Source organism: Dipodomys ordii, unplaced genomic scaffold (genome assembly GCF_000151885.1).
Source record: "Dipodomys ordii isolate 6190 unplaced genomic scaffold, Dord_2.0 Scaffold125, whole genome shotgun sequence".
In the NCBI taxonomy this organism is placed as follows: Eukaryota; Metazoa; Chordata; class Mammalia; order Rodentia; family Heteromyidae; genus Dipodomys; species Dipodomys ordii.
Window position 1 is genome coordinate 2,530,270 of NW_012267341.1, and position 13,612 is coordinate 2,543,881.

Consider the following 13,612-nt stretch of genomic DNA (forward strand, 5'->3'; position numbering starts at 1 on the left):
CTTCTTCTTCTTCTTCTCCTTCTCCTTCTCCTTCTTCTGGTCAAGGTAGGATAAAGGCATGTTTGGAGATAGGCTGAGGGCAAGGGCTGGTGGAGTGGGAAAAGAGAGAGGAGGTAGGGGGAGTTTGTAACTAGCAGCTCAGTCAGAGAAAAGAAGATGGAATATGAGTTCACTGGGGTGTCCATACCTGGCTAAGACCAGAAAGGCAGCTGGGCCAGGCCTTTGTTTTACTGTGTGATCTTGAGTAAAGTGCTTCAGTTCTCTGAGCTTTGTTTTGAGTAAAGTGCTTCACTTCTCTGAGCTTTTTTTTTTCTCATCTCTAATACATAGATATTAGAATACACCCCCCCCCACTTGAATCATACACTCAGCCCTTTTTGTTTTAGTTTGTTTTTCAGATAGGGTCTCATGCTTTCACTCTGGTCAGCCTCAGCCTTTTCTCCTTCTGCCTCCTGTGTAGTAGGGTTTACAGACATGTACCATCATGCCTATGGTGGCACTATCCTTGGAATGGAATGCCTGAACTAGCTTCGAAGGCAGAGATAACATCAGCTGTGAAGGGCAGGAAACGGGCTTCAGCAGGGAACAGCAGGACTAAAATAGCAGAGCCAGAATGCAGAGCAGAGCAGAGCAGTCTTCTACTTTGAGCCTCTCCTGAAGGTCTGCTCGGGGGGCCTCCTCCAAACACTTGTGAACTCATGCTTAGGGAGCATCTGCCAGGGGTTTGCACCCATTGATGGGCTGGGATAAGTCGAGGCAGAAAGAACAAGAGAGAAGAGGGTGCAGAGGCCTGACCAGCCTGCGTTGGGGACACAGCCCTCAGGGAGGGGCTGGCGGGGCCCGTGTGACTCCAGTCCTGAGAATGTGTGATACCCAAATTGAAATTAAAGATCATTTCCACTCCAGATGGGATTTTTGTCAATGCTCTCCTTCTAGATTCAATTAAAGCAATTTAAGGTAATTAATTGAATTTGTTATTTGATTAATAAAGATAGAAATTCAGCTATGTTGCTGGCGAAGGAGGCAGCTGTGTTGGGAAGGGCTGGCAGAGGACTGGCGCCATCTCAAGTTTCCTGTCACTTCTGTCTCCCCTTGGCTTGCTTGACCCAACCCCATGGTCCCCCAGTCATTCTAGCAGGGCCTCTAGCCCTGAGTATGGTTGTGTTCTAGGTGGGAGGAGGGAGATAGTGGAGCAGTGTGGTGGTGGGGGTGGGGTAGGAGGGAGCTGGGGAAGGGAAGGGCCTGGCCTACCATACCTGGAGGGGCTGAGCTGGGGCAGAGGCTTTGCTGGGGTCAGGAAGAAGCCAGGCCTGAAACCCAGGATCTCCTGCAAGAGCTGGGCCAGTGGATGGAGAAGAGGAGGGGAGGAAGTGGGGGCGGGGCAGAGGAGTCTGAACACAGACAGCAGGTGGCTGCATCTGCAGGATACCAGTATCTCTAGTCACTAATGGAACAAGAAGCAGAATGGTGAGGATTATTATTATTATTATTTTTTGGTCAGTCGTGGGGCTTGAACTCTGGGCCTGGGGTGCTGTCTGTCCCTGAGCTCTTCAGCTCAAGGTGAGAGCTCTACTACTTGAGCCACAGCGCCACTTCCAGTTTCTGGTGGTTAATTAGAGATAAGAGTCTCACAGACTTTCTTGCCCAGGCTGGCTTTGGACCGTGATCCTCAGATCTCAGCCTCCTGAGTAGCTAGGATTACGGGCATGAGCCACTGGCACCCGGCTTGGTGAGGATTTTTAAATACGACTCAAACTTCAGTAGCTCTGCCAACTCTAGATCAGCAAATTTGATGAGAAAATAAACACCCACCAATAGAATCAAAATGTACGCATTATCCTGCCCATGTAATTGTAACCCCTCTGTACAGTATGTTCACAAATAAAATAAAATAAAATATTTAAAAAAAGGAGAAAAAAAAGACAAGACAAAGCAACACTTTCAAAACCTATTTGAAAGCTTCTATCGCAGACAAAGGCTAAATTCCTGCGTATACGAAGAGTTCCTCTGGGTCAATAAGAAAAAGGAAACAAAGGAAAGTGGTGGAGGGAAGTAAAGGTCAGGAGTGGGCAGTTTGTATGAAGGAACCGCAAATGGCTTCTAAGCGCATGCAGTTGCTCGTTCTCTCCTATAATGAGGAAAATGCAAATGAAAAGTGGGCAGAGATAGCCATTTTTATCCATCAGATTGAGCAAGCTTTAAAAATATGATATATTGTGTGGAGACACAGTGGCTCTCCTGCCATCTATTAACATGGTAAAATTTCCTACAGGTAACAGGGTGATGGGTATAGTAGCAGCACTATTGTCATAGCTTGAGGGGAAACAGCAGATGAATTCTGCAAATTAATGTTGTTCCCAGGTGGTGGAATACTACACAGGCAGCAAATAGAAAGAAGCAGCTGTCCCTATCCTATCGTTAAGTGGTTACTGGGTGTTAAGAGGCTGTTGGGTGAGAAAAGAACACAGGGTAGAAGAATGCATAAGATTCTGTTAGCCAGAAACAATGGCTCCTGCTTGTAATCCTAGCTACTTGGGAGGAGGTAGAGATTGGAGGATTGAAATTCAAGGCACTCCTAGGGCAAAAAGTTAGTGAGACCCTATCTCAACTGATAAATGGCTGGGTGTGATGGGGCATGTGCTTCTGATCCCAGTCACTGTGGAAAGTGGGAACAGAAGGATTACAATCCAGGCCAGCTTGAGAAGAAACACAATATCCTATTCAAAAAATAATGAAAGCAAAAAGGGCTGGAGGCAGGGATCACATGGTAGAAGACTTGCCTAGCAAGCACAAGGCCCTGAGTTCAAAGCTCAGAATCCCTCTTTCCCCCAAGACACTACTGGTTACAAGAAGTTGAAATGACTGTGTATTACACACATGTTTTGCTTATGCAGGTGTAGACAGGTTGTCACTAAATCACAGGAGTCTGGGACCAAGGGCTGCATGGAGGGAAGGAAATGGCAGCCAGGAGATAGATGCAAGAGGAGACTTAACTTTTCTCTGTATAAACCAAGTAGGCCTTTGCACACTTGTCCCGAGTACATATGTTGCTTATTCAAACAGAAAAATAAGTTGGGATATAGGTCAGTGGTAGAGACACAGGGATGTGACAAAGATAGGGTCAAAGGAGCAGGGGAGGTCAGAGCCACGGTGGTTTCCAGGCCCAGAGGAAGTGGGAGGTTGAGAAGTAAAGGTGAGGGTCATGTCCCTTTGGGACACTGTGTGTGTGTGTGTGTGTGTGTGTGTGTGTGTGTGTGTGTGCTGGAGCTTGAACTCAGAGCCTGGGCACTGTCCCTGAGCTTTTTTTTTTGCCCCCTCAAGAGTGGTGCTCTATGACTTGAGCCTCAGCTCCACTTCTGGCTTTTTGGTAGTTAATGAGAGATTGAGAGTCTTATGGACTTTCTTGCCTGGGCTGGCTTTGAACTATGATCCTCAGATCTTCAGATCCTCCTCAGTTGCTTAGGAGTACAGGCATGAGCCACCAGCACCCAGCTCTCTGGGACACTTCTTAAACAAGGAGTCTGTCCTTGGACAGCTCTGAGAAGAAGCTATGCTGACCCTCAATGTACAGAGGAAGAAACTGAGGCTGGACTCTTCCAATGTCATCTCCAGTGCCCTCACCTGCAGCCCTCAAGGATGGGCTGGGCTGGACTTGTGGCATGGCCCGTTCTGTCTTGACTGGGGATGCCCCCCCCCAGCTGGCCTGGCCTGGGGGCTGCATTGGGCATCTGTAGGCAACTGCCCTGTGATATGCCTGAGGAAGGATTAGCTGAGCTCAGACCCTTAGGCTCTCCTCCATTGGGGACAGCTGTCCCAGAAGCCTCTGGGATGATGAAATGTTAACATTGAAGGAGTCAGGGATTCATAGGATGCCCACGGGGGAAAACATAGCCCTAAACACTCTGAGATGGACTTTGGATTATATCTAGAACAGAAGCAATTTAATCTTCCTCCGAGAACTGGGATGGAGGCAGGGTGAGGGAGCTCCCTTCAGGAATAGGGTGAAGCCCTGGGTGACCTCAATCAGGATAAGGGCAGCAGCTGTGATTAAAGGGACCCCTGAGGGCTTTTAAATGTCTGTTGTACCCCTCCACGGGCCACTGCCAGGATTTTACATTCTGTGAAACACAGACACTACATGGGGGCCCCCTGTGGAGGCCCAGCCTCCTCCTGTGGTCAGTACTAGCCTCACTCACAGAGGGGAGTGGATCAGACGGTGGGGTCCACCTCCCCATTGTGCGGATCACAGTGGAGGGGGGGTGGGGTACAGGTCGGATGAGCAGAGGTTAGATGATAGCGTAGACCTGATATGGACCCAGTGAGACTCCTACTGGCTCTCAGGGTCTGGGGAGAGCCCCCCCCCCGCCTCTTTGTAAAAAAAAAATCAGACCATTTGGGCTGGGGTGCCTCTGCTGAACCCTTTGGGCTCTTGGGAATGGGGTTTAAGGGGTGTCATGCGGGGTGGGAGAGCAGCAGGGGTTGCATAGCTGAGTTCCTGTGTTCCCTGGCCGCCTGTGTCTACAGCGCATCTGTGGCTGACCATAGCTCCTCATGGCATGTTCTTACTCAGGTCTCCTGACAGCCAATGAGCTACCTCAGGCTCATTTACTTTCCAGCTGAGCAACACACTCAGAGGGGAGAAACTAAACAATCCTGACAGGTCCAGGACACTGGCATCAACCCCGGGGCCCAGTGACTTCAAGGCATTGTCCACAGGTCAAGGCCACTGCCTCTGTTTTGTTGTGTGTGGTGTGGGAAGGGCAGGAAAGCCCTCATCACACCCCATCTCTTAAGAAAAGTAGACCACAGTCTGAGGTGTGTAAGTCAGGCCTGGGCCTCAGCTGGACCTGGAGCCACCCTTCCCATCCAAGTGGGGCCAGAGGGTCCCTGTCTTAAGCTGGATTTTGAACACTACCGTGGTCCATTTTCAGTGAAGCATTCCATGGATTACCCAGGATGCTTCAGTGGATAGTCAGTGTTCTGTGCCAGATGACCTTGCCCAGCCATATGCTAATAAATCTGTGCACATTTAAGGTGGGCTGGGCCAAAGCTGTGGTATGGGTAGGGTGGGGGGTGACTGTTTAAGCACAGGAGCACTAGCCCTGTGTGCTGGCCCCCCTCCGTGGTCTTACAGTCACACTGGCAATGTTTGGACAAGTGACTTGCCTCTCTCTTGCTCTAAAGCCCATCTTCCTTCCCTCATGTCATGGAGGCCTCTCCTGTCCGTTTCTGCTCTTACCTGGCCAGACCCTCCATACGGTCCTTTCTCCCCTCAGGCTTCCGGTGAAACCATCTCAAGTCTGTGTGGGAAGCCATTTCTCCAGATTTACAGCCGGCACAGCTTGTATCTGAGCTTGGTTACCGTCCTTCCCCATCTCCTGTGGCCTCTAAGACAAGACAGCTCCTGCTGGGCCGGGCAGGAGGGAGGATGAGGGAGGTAGGCAGGGCCAGATTGGCAGCTGTGGCTCACGGGCTACAGGAGCCACCACCTCATGGTGAGAGGGAGAAGGTCAGATGTTTTTGTGAGACACCGTGAGATGTGTGGTTTGGAGGCACCAACCGACCGACAGACAGGCTGCTTCACAGCCCAGGGCTCTGGGTTCGTAAGCTCCAGCACTGGCAACTGCAGCCTTCACAGAGTGCTGGGAACGGAGTAAGTGTACAATCAGAGGAACTGACCTCATGTTGGCGAGCTGTGTGGCCTTAGCTGGGTCTCTCGTCATCTCTGAGGTTTGACCCTCATCCACTCATGGGTTATGCCACAAGTCCAGGTGCTGGTGGCTTGCACCTGCAATCCTGAGGCTGAAATTTGAGGATCAGGTCTTTACTGTCAGCATCAGCAGAAATGTCTATTGGTCTCTGATCTCTAGTTAGTCAGCAAAAAGCTGGAAGTGGAATTATGGCTCAAGTGGTAGAGCACCAGCCTTGTTGAAAAGCCAAGTGAGAGTGTGAGGCTCTGAATTTAAGCCCCAGTAACAACAGGCATGCATATGCGTGTGCACACGTGTGCGCACGCACACACACACACACACACACACACACACACAGTAGCCTATAATGAAAAGAAGTGTATTTTGCAAACTCTGATACTTTAGTGCTAAAAAGCATGAGCTCCATGGCCAGAGACGCTGTGTATGGATCCCAACCCTGTTGTGCAATCTTGATCGGGTGACGTCACCTCTGCTCTCTGCTCTGTGGCACAGGCAAGCCAGAGTTTTGATGCCAACTGCATTCTTTTTTTTTAATTTAATTTAATTTTATTTGTGAACATACTGTACAGAGGGGTTACAATTACATGGGCAGGATAATGCGTACATTTCTTACCAAGCATTGCAGCCTCCTCCTTTGTTTACCCTTCACATCCCTTCCCAGCCTCCCCCCCCCCCCCCCCCCAATCCCACCACCTGCATTCTTGTTTGATGGTCCAGAGCCTCTGTAGCTTTCTGTGGGCTCAGCTGAGTTGTTCAGACCAAACAAGGCTTGGATGATCTTGGCTGGCCTCACTCATGGGTCTTCCACAGAGGGTGGATTCCTTTGGACCTGGATGGTGAATTTAGCCGGAAGTTGAGGCTGGGCTTCTCCATGGGGCTTGTATGCCTGCAGCAAGGATTGGTGCAGAAGCTGGCTCCTTTCTCATTGGCCAAGGTCTGTCACATGGCCAATCCTGGACCAGGGTGGAGGTCTGTTCTCAAGATGGGGCATGAGCAACAGGATCCATCTCTGCAACAGTCGACTGCAGCCTCTCCGGGCCACAGTTTTCTCATCTATAAAATGAGCATTTGCTGTGCTTTCCTCAAGAGATGACTGTGAGGAATGAAAAGAAGCGAGCCAACGTGTGTGAGGTGCACTCCGGGGCTGGACACGGGAAGAGAGCCATGATGTTCGTATTGTTTCTCACTGGGCAGAGAGACAACTTACAGGCCCACTCCACGGGCTCCATTTTGGGAGCTGTGAGGTGAGGGCCAGCGGTCTGTGCTCTCTCCAGAGCACTAAGCCGGCCCTGGAGGAACGTGCTGTCCCCGCTCGGCTCCCTGCTGGAGAAGGTGGTGTCTGGCCTGTCCTAATGGCTACTAGGCTTTGTTCCTACAGTCCTTCCTGGCTCCAGAGCACAGCTATTCTTTTCTCTTCCTTTCTTCCCTCTTCTTGGTCTTAGAAACAACTTCTCCTCCTCCTCCTGCTTCTCCTCATCTCCCTTCCCTTCTACACCACCTCACATTCTTCTCCTCTCTTCTATCTCTCCTCCTCTCCTCCTCCTCCTTCTCCTCCCTGCCTTGCCTCCATCTCCTCCTTCTCCTCCATATTTACAGGGTATCCAATGGCCTTCCCATGCCCTCTGGGCACAGCATGGAGACAGACAGCCCCAGGCATGTGATCTGGAATTGGATTGGAATCTGGTAGTCCACAGCTGCCAGAGTCCCTGGACAGTTGTGACCCTTAGCACAATCAAAGAGCCTGGAACCTTCTAGAGCTTGTGCGTGCTGTCTGAAGAGAGGGGTGGACTTTATTAGACATTGTGGGGGTGTCTGTGTGTGTGTGGATGCGCGTGTTCATGTGCTGGTTAGTACTGGGGTTTGAACTCAGGCCTTAGCTTTTTCAGTCAAAGCTACCTACCACTCTACCACTGGAGTCACAGCTCTACTTCTGCATTTTTGGTGTTTAATTGGAGATGAAGAGTTTCACAAACATTCCTGCCTGGGCTGGCTGTGAATCATGATCCTTAGATCTCAGCCTCTTGAGTAGCTAGGGTTGCAGGCAGGTGTGAGCCACCAGTGCCTGGATTATTAGATGTTTCAAAACTTTTGTAAACAGGATGCACTCAAATGACCTCATGGGCTCCAGTTGGACCAGCACCAATTTGGTGGCTCAACTTTTGTTGTTGTTGTTGTTGGTCATGAGGCCTGAACTCTGGGCCTGTGGTGCTTTCCCTCAGCTCTTGAGCTCAGGGCTAGAGCCACAGCGCCACTTGTGGCTTTTTCTGTTATGTAGTGCTGAGGAATCAAACTCAGGGTCTCATGCAAGCAAGGCAAGCACTCTACCACTGAGACACCTTCCCAGCTCCTCAACTTATTTTGTGAGACCCCTGAAGGCCTCAGGAAGGTGAATGGCTGTGTTCTTCTAATCCCAAGAGTTTGGTCCCTCCTTAGATATCTGCAGCAGGATGATAAGCCACAACAGATCGGCTTCTACCCCTGTGGAGTTTGATGGTATAGCGGAGACAGAGATTAATTGATTGTAAGAGTAAAGGTGAAATTATATATGTAATTATATTATATGTAATATATAAACATATATTATATATCATATAAAAACATATATACATTGTTCTGAGCGGCGAATCTTCCTTTCTCCCTGGTATTTCCTCTCTTTTGGACGGGCTTCTGGGCTTTTCAGATTTCACGGTTGACCCTGTGGAAATCAGTTGCTTGTTCTTATCTTGTGGGCATCAAAACTGAAGACCAGCAGTGGTGGGAACTGGTGCAAAGACCAATGTGAAAAGCATCGGATGCACATGGTGGCTGCCTCCCTCTTCTTTTCCTTGCTCTGCTTACCCCTAAAGGAAGTCCTTCTGTGGGGAGCCAGGAGACCAAGGATGGGGAGCACCAGGGTCCTCCTGCCTTTGGAGCCACCAATGGGTACGGCCACCATCTGAGGGCTGGCCTTCTGGACAGACTGCCCTGGAACTGGTGTGGAGGCATGTGAATAAGACATTACTCCCCTGGACTGGCCACATGATGTGGAAGTCTCATGCTCTCTGCTTTCCTCCAGCCTGGTTCGTTGACAAAACAGGGACAGTCTCAGTGTGGTCAATGAGCTGGAGAATTTGAAAGATGGAGTCTCATCATCATAATGAAAATAGATTTGTTGAGCATTTACTGTGCTGTGTCAAGAGGTGGCTTAGATGATCTCATTTATGAAGCTCTTCATTAAATAGAAGAGGAGACAGCAGCCCAGAGAGCTCCTACGTTCCTAACATAAAGTTAAAAAGCAGATAGGTTACGACATAGCGGGGCAGGGGTGTGTGATGCCTGAGCTCAATGTTATAAAAAGGAAAAAACAATCACGTGTGCCTGGTTGTGGTGTGTGTGTGTGTGTGTGTGTTGTAGTTCTCACATTTCTGGAACTTAGACGATTCTTGTAGTCAGACCACAGAGGAGAGGGGGCGGTCAGCAGGACAAGGTATCTGTCTCGGAGGGGGTTGGGGGCTCGGCAGGTCACCGCCAAGGGAGGCAGGGAGGTGCTCCAGTGCAGACAGCACGGGGTGTGTGAGCTCCAAACTTTCTCAGGAAGTCTTTCTGGTCTAAGGATGGAGACTCTAGCTGAAAATGGGCCATTGGCTACGTCAACATATGGCAGGGAGCAATCACTTTTCTTGACACTGGGGAACTTGTATTTAAGAGGAGCCCACTGATAGGCTGGCCTACTCTTCCTTCACTTCCTTCCTTCCCTCTTTACCTCCTTCCCTCCTTCAACCTCCCCCATCCTCCCCTTCTCTTCCCTTCCCTCCCCTTCCCTTCCCTTCCCTTCCCTTCCCTTCCTCCACTCACTCAACAAAAGCCCAAGCACCTCTCATGGCCATAGCACTGTTCTCAGTGCTGTTAATACAGTGGCCAGTAGAACAGTATTATTGGGGCCTTACAGAATGTGTGTGTGTGTGTGTGTGTGTGTGTGTGTGCGTGCACATGTGCCCCAACATGTCCACTTTCAGCTTTTTGTGGATTTATTGGAGATTAGAGCCCCAAGATTTGTCTGCCTGGGCTGGCTCTGAATCATAATCCTCAGATTTCAGCCTCCTGAGTAGCTAGGATTACAGGTGTGACCCACTGATACTTGGCCAAAACTTGCAGTGTTCTTATGACAGCCCCTCAGGTGGCATTCCCAGGGGCCACTGGCTTTTTATTTTTCACTTTTTTTTTTGCCAGTCCTAAGGCTTGAACTCAGGGCGTGGGTACTGTTCCTGAGCCTCTTTGTTCTCGAGGCTAGCTCTCTACCACTTGGGCCACAGAGCCATTTCCAGCTTTTTCTGAGTAGTTGATTGGAGATAAAAGTCTCACAGCCTTCTCTGCCTTGGCTGGCTTTGAACCATGATCCTCAGATCTCAGCCTCCTGAGTAGCTAGGATTACACGGGCACTCGCTAGCCGCTGGCTTTTCAGAAGATCCTCTGGTATCTGCAGTGCATGTGCGTTCAGCACACCCAATACAGGCTTGTCGGTGGCTGGTTCCATTTTCTTATTTAATGTTTTATTATACAACATTTATATGAAACCAGAGTTCTTAGGTCCCAGACTCCAGTCCAGGAGTCCCACATCCAGAAGATCTCCTCAAAACACCAAATCAAAGGAGGCTTATTACATGACATGGGAAAGCCTGTTGGGAGAGGCAAAGTGAGCACTCCAGCCCACCTTGAGGTGCAGATGTGAGCACAGGTTTAAATGGAGGAAGAGCTGGGGCCGGGGTGGAGGGGTGTGGGGGGGGAGAGGCACCATTATTACACAGTCCTGGGCTAAGTGTGGCTTGATCTGATGCAGCCCTGGTTCTGCCCAGAGTTCCAGCGATGTTGACACTGTCATCATTTGAGGGAGCAGTGTGACTCCTGGAGCTGGCCCCTCCTGCCCCAGGGTGCCCCTCACGATGGACAGGCTGTCTTTAGGGAGGAAGGCCCCAAGAGGCCGTGCTGCTGGTTTTCTTGGGGGCCGTTTCATAGGGTGCCATCGATCCCTCCTGTCTTCCCTGTATTCCAAGGTGGCTGCAGGGAGAGCAGCCCAGAGCAGAGACATGTGCAGTGTGAAGGTTGGGAGGCCCAAGCCTATCTCCTGCTTTTAGTTCATTCGTGGGCACCAGTAAGGAGTCAGTGATTTCTAGGAGAAGCAGTTTCTAAGTCCCTGCTATTACTGCCCCCCACCCCCACATCCATAGAGAAACCACCTTCAACAAGAATTCATTTTTCATGTTTACATCTACTAAAGCATCATTTGGAGATAAAGCTCAGGTAATACATACTTGATCTGTATTCATCTCAGTGCACTTTTCTACTAGTTTCACACAACTATAACGTCAACATCCCATGAACAAAAATTAAGACATCTTTCATATGACCCAGTACCCATGATTGTTTGGCTTTCCAGTTGCTTCATCTGTAATATGAATCTGTTATGCTCATCATATTTATTTTTCAGTCCATTGATTCAGGATCCAACAGCAGTTGACAGGTGTTTCTAAATCTTTTGGAATCTTTGTTTCCTTTCTTCCTTCCTTCCTTCCTTTCTTTCTTCCTTTCTTCCTTCCTTCCTTCCTTTCTTTCTTCCTTTCTTCCTTCCTTCCTTTTCTTTCTTTCTTTCTCTCTCTTTCTTTCCTTCTTTTTTTGTTGGTCATAGGGACTGAACTCTGGGCCCAGGCGCTGTTCCTCAGCTCCTCAGCTCAAGACTAGCACCCTACCATTTGAGCCACAGTGCCACTTCCGGCTTTTTTCTGCTTATGTGGTGCTGAGGAATCGAACCCAGGGCCTCATGCATGCGAGGCAAGCACTCTACCACTGAGGCAACTTCCCAGACCCCTGGAATCTTTCTTTTAAGAGTTTTTGCCTTTGTTAGTTGTGGGCTGGTGGCTCACATCTGTAATCCTAGTCACTTGGGATGCTGTTTGTGCTTCCAGGTCAGCTTGGGCAGAAAAGTTCTTAAAATCTCTTCTCAATCTAGAGCTGTCACCCTCTTCTCAATCTAGAGCTACATGGGAGGCTGAGATTGGGAGGATCCATACACCAGGCCAGCGCAGGCAGAAAAGTCCACACGCCATGTCCATGGAAGAGAAGGCTGGCTGTGGTGACACATGCCTGAAATTCCAGCAACTACAAGAAATCCTAAGCTAGGCAAATTGAAGATCAGGTGTGCACTTTGGCAGAAAGTAAGACCCTATCCTAAAAATAACCAGTGGAAAAAATCTGAGCTGGAGATGTGGCTCAAGTGATAGAGTCCCAGTATCCTTCTTGCTTTGGAAAACCCTGAGTTCAAATTCCAGCACCACCTCAAAATGAAGATTTCTCTTCGTTGAAGAAATCAGATGATAGGCTTTTTTTTTTTTTAAATCACTGGGTGACTTATCTACTGTAGCTCTTTGGAGCTTTCTAATACACTCCTGTGTCTTCCGTACTTCTTGTAAAGTGACAATTCATTTTGGGGGCTTGATCAGATCCGATTTTGGCTTTTTGAATTAAGGCAAACTCACAGAGCTGTGGGGCTCTATCCAGAGGCAAATCACGCCTGTTGTCTCCAGCAAGGAGTGTTTGGGGCTGTGGCTGCTCAGTGCTTGCATCCATGAATCCATTAGGGTTTGCAAGATGACCAGTTTCTAATCCGTCATCCCTTCCTCCATTATTAGCTGGAATACTTCTAAAGAGAGACATGTCCCTCATGTCCAATTTGAGTATCCAGGGTACAGTTTGTCTGGGCAAGGCGGGATAAAGGCTCCATTCTTCCCCTTTATTTACCAACTAATTATCTTCTAATAGAGTGGTGCTAACAGCCATCATTGTGAGCACATCCAGATCTACACTATCTCATTTAATTATCACAACCATCCTGAGAGGTAGATGAGGCAGATGGTGTTACACAGTGTGAGGTTTTTTTTTTTTAATCTTTTCTTTATTATTTTGCAGATAAGAGAACTGAGGTCTAGAGAAAGGAAGAAGATTGCTCAGGTATGAGAATGATTAGAATGATCCAATTTCCTTAAGTAACTCTAGGAGATAGGGAGAATCACTGTCCCCAGGTCCGGAGGGGCTCACTAACTTACTTGAGGGTCACATGGTGATGATTACTCTGAGTTGAGTAACCCTTATTGGAAATGCATAGGAGCAGAAGTTTTGGATTTCAGATCTGGGGATATTAACATATATGCAGGAAATTTGCTAATGTTTCCTATACTCTTTGTATGCATAGCCTGAAGGTAATGTTAGGCAATATTTTAAATGATCTCGTGTGTGAAGTAGAGCTTCATAAGCTGTAATCTTCCAGTAATGGTATCTGCATTCAAAATGTTTTGGAATTCAGCCAGATGCTGATAGTTTCTACCTGTAATCCTAGCTACTCAGGAGGCTGAGATCCGATGATTACAGTCTGGAGCCAACACAGGCAAAAAAAAAAATCTTTGATACTTCATGCCCACTTAATCAGCCAAAAACTGGAACTGGAGGTGTGGCCTAAGTAATAGAGCACTAGTCATGTATTGAGTTCAAGGCCTTGAGTTCAAGCTCCAGTAGTGGCAAAAAAAAAAGGGTTAGATCACCCCACCCTCATCCACCCAGCCTTACAGGAAAGGAATCTGGGGTTCATTCACACAGCTTTATAGAACAGTGCTGAGGCTGGCTTCAAAGCGAGTTCTAGTTTTCCTCACACCAGCTACCCTAGAGTCTCTTCCTTCTGACCTGAGCCTCTTCTCCAAACCCTCCCGTCACCCTGGCCAGGGCAGAGGGTGAGATCTCAGAGAAACCTCTTTTCCCTGGGTGAGTGCTGCTATGCTTGCTCACTGTCCTTTTCCAGGTTCTGCTGCTGCTCATTGACAAGCAAGGAACTGTCGACCTAGAAGGGAGGGAAATCTCATTAGATGGTAAAAGGATCA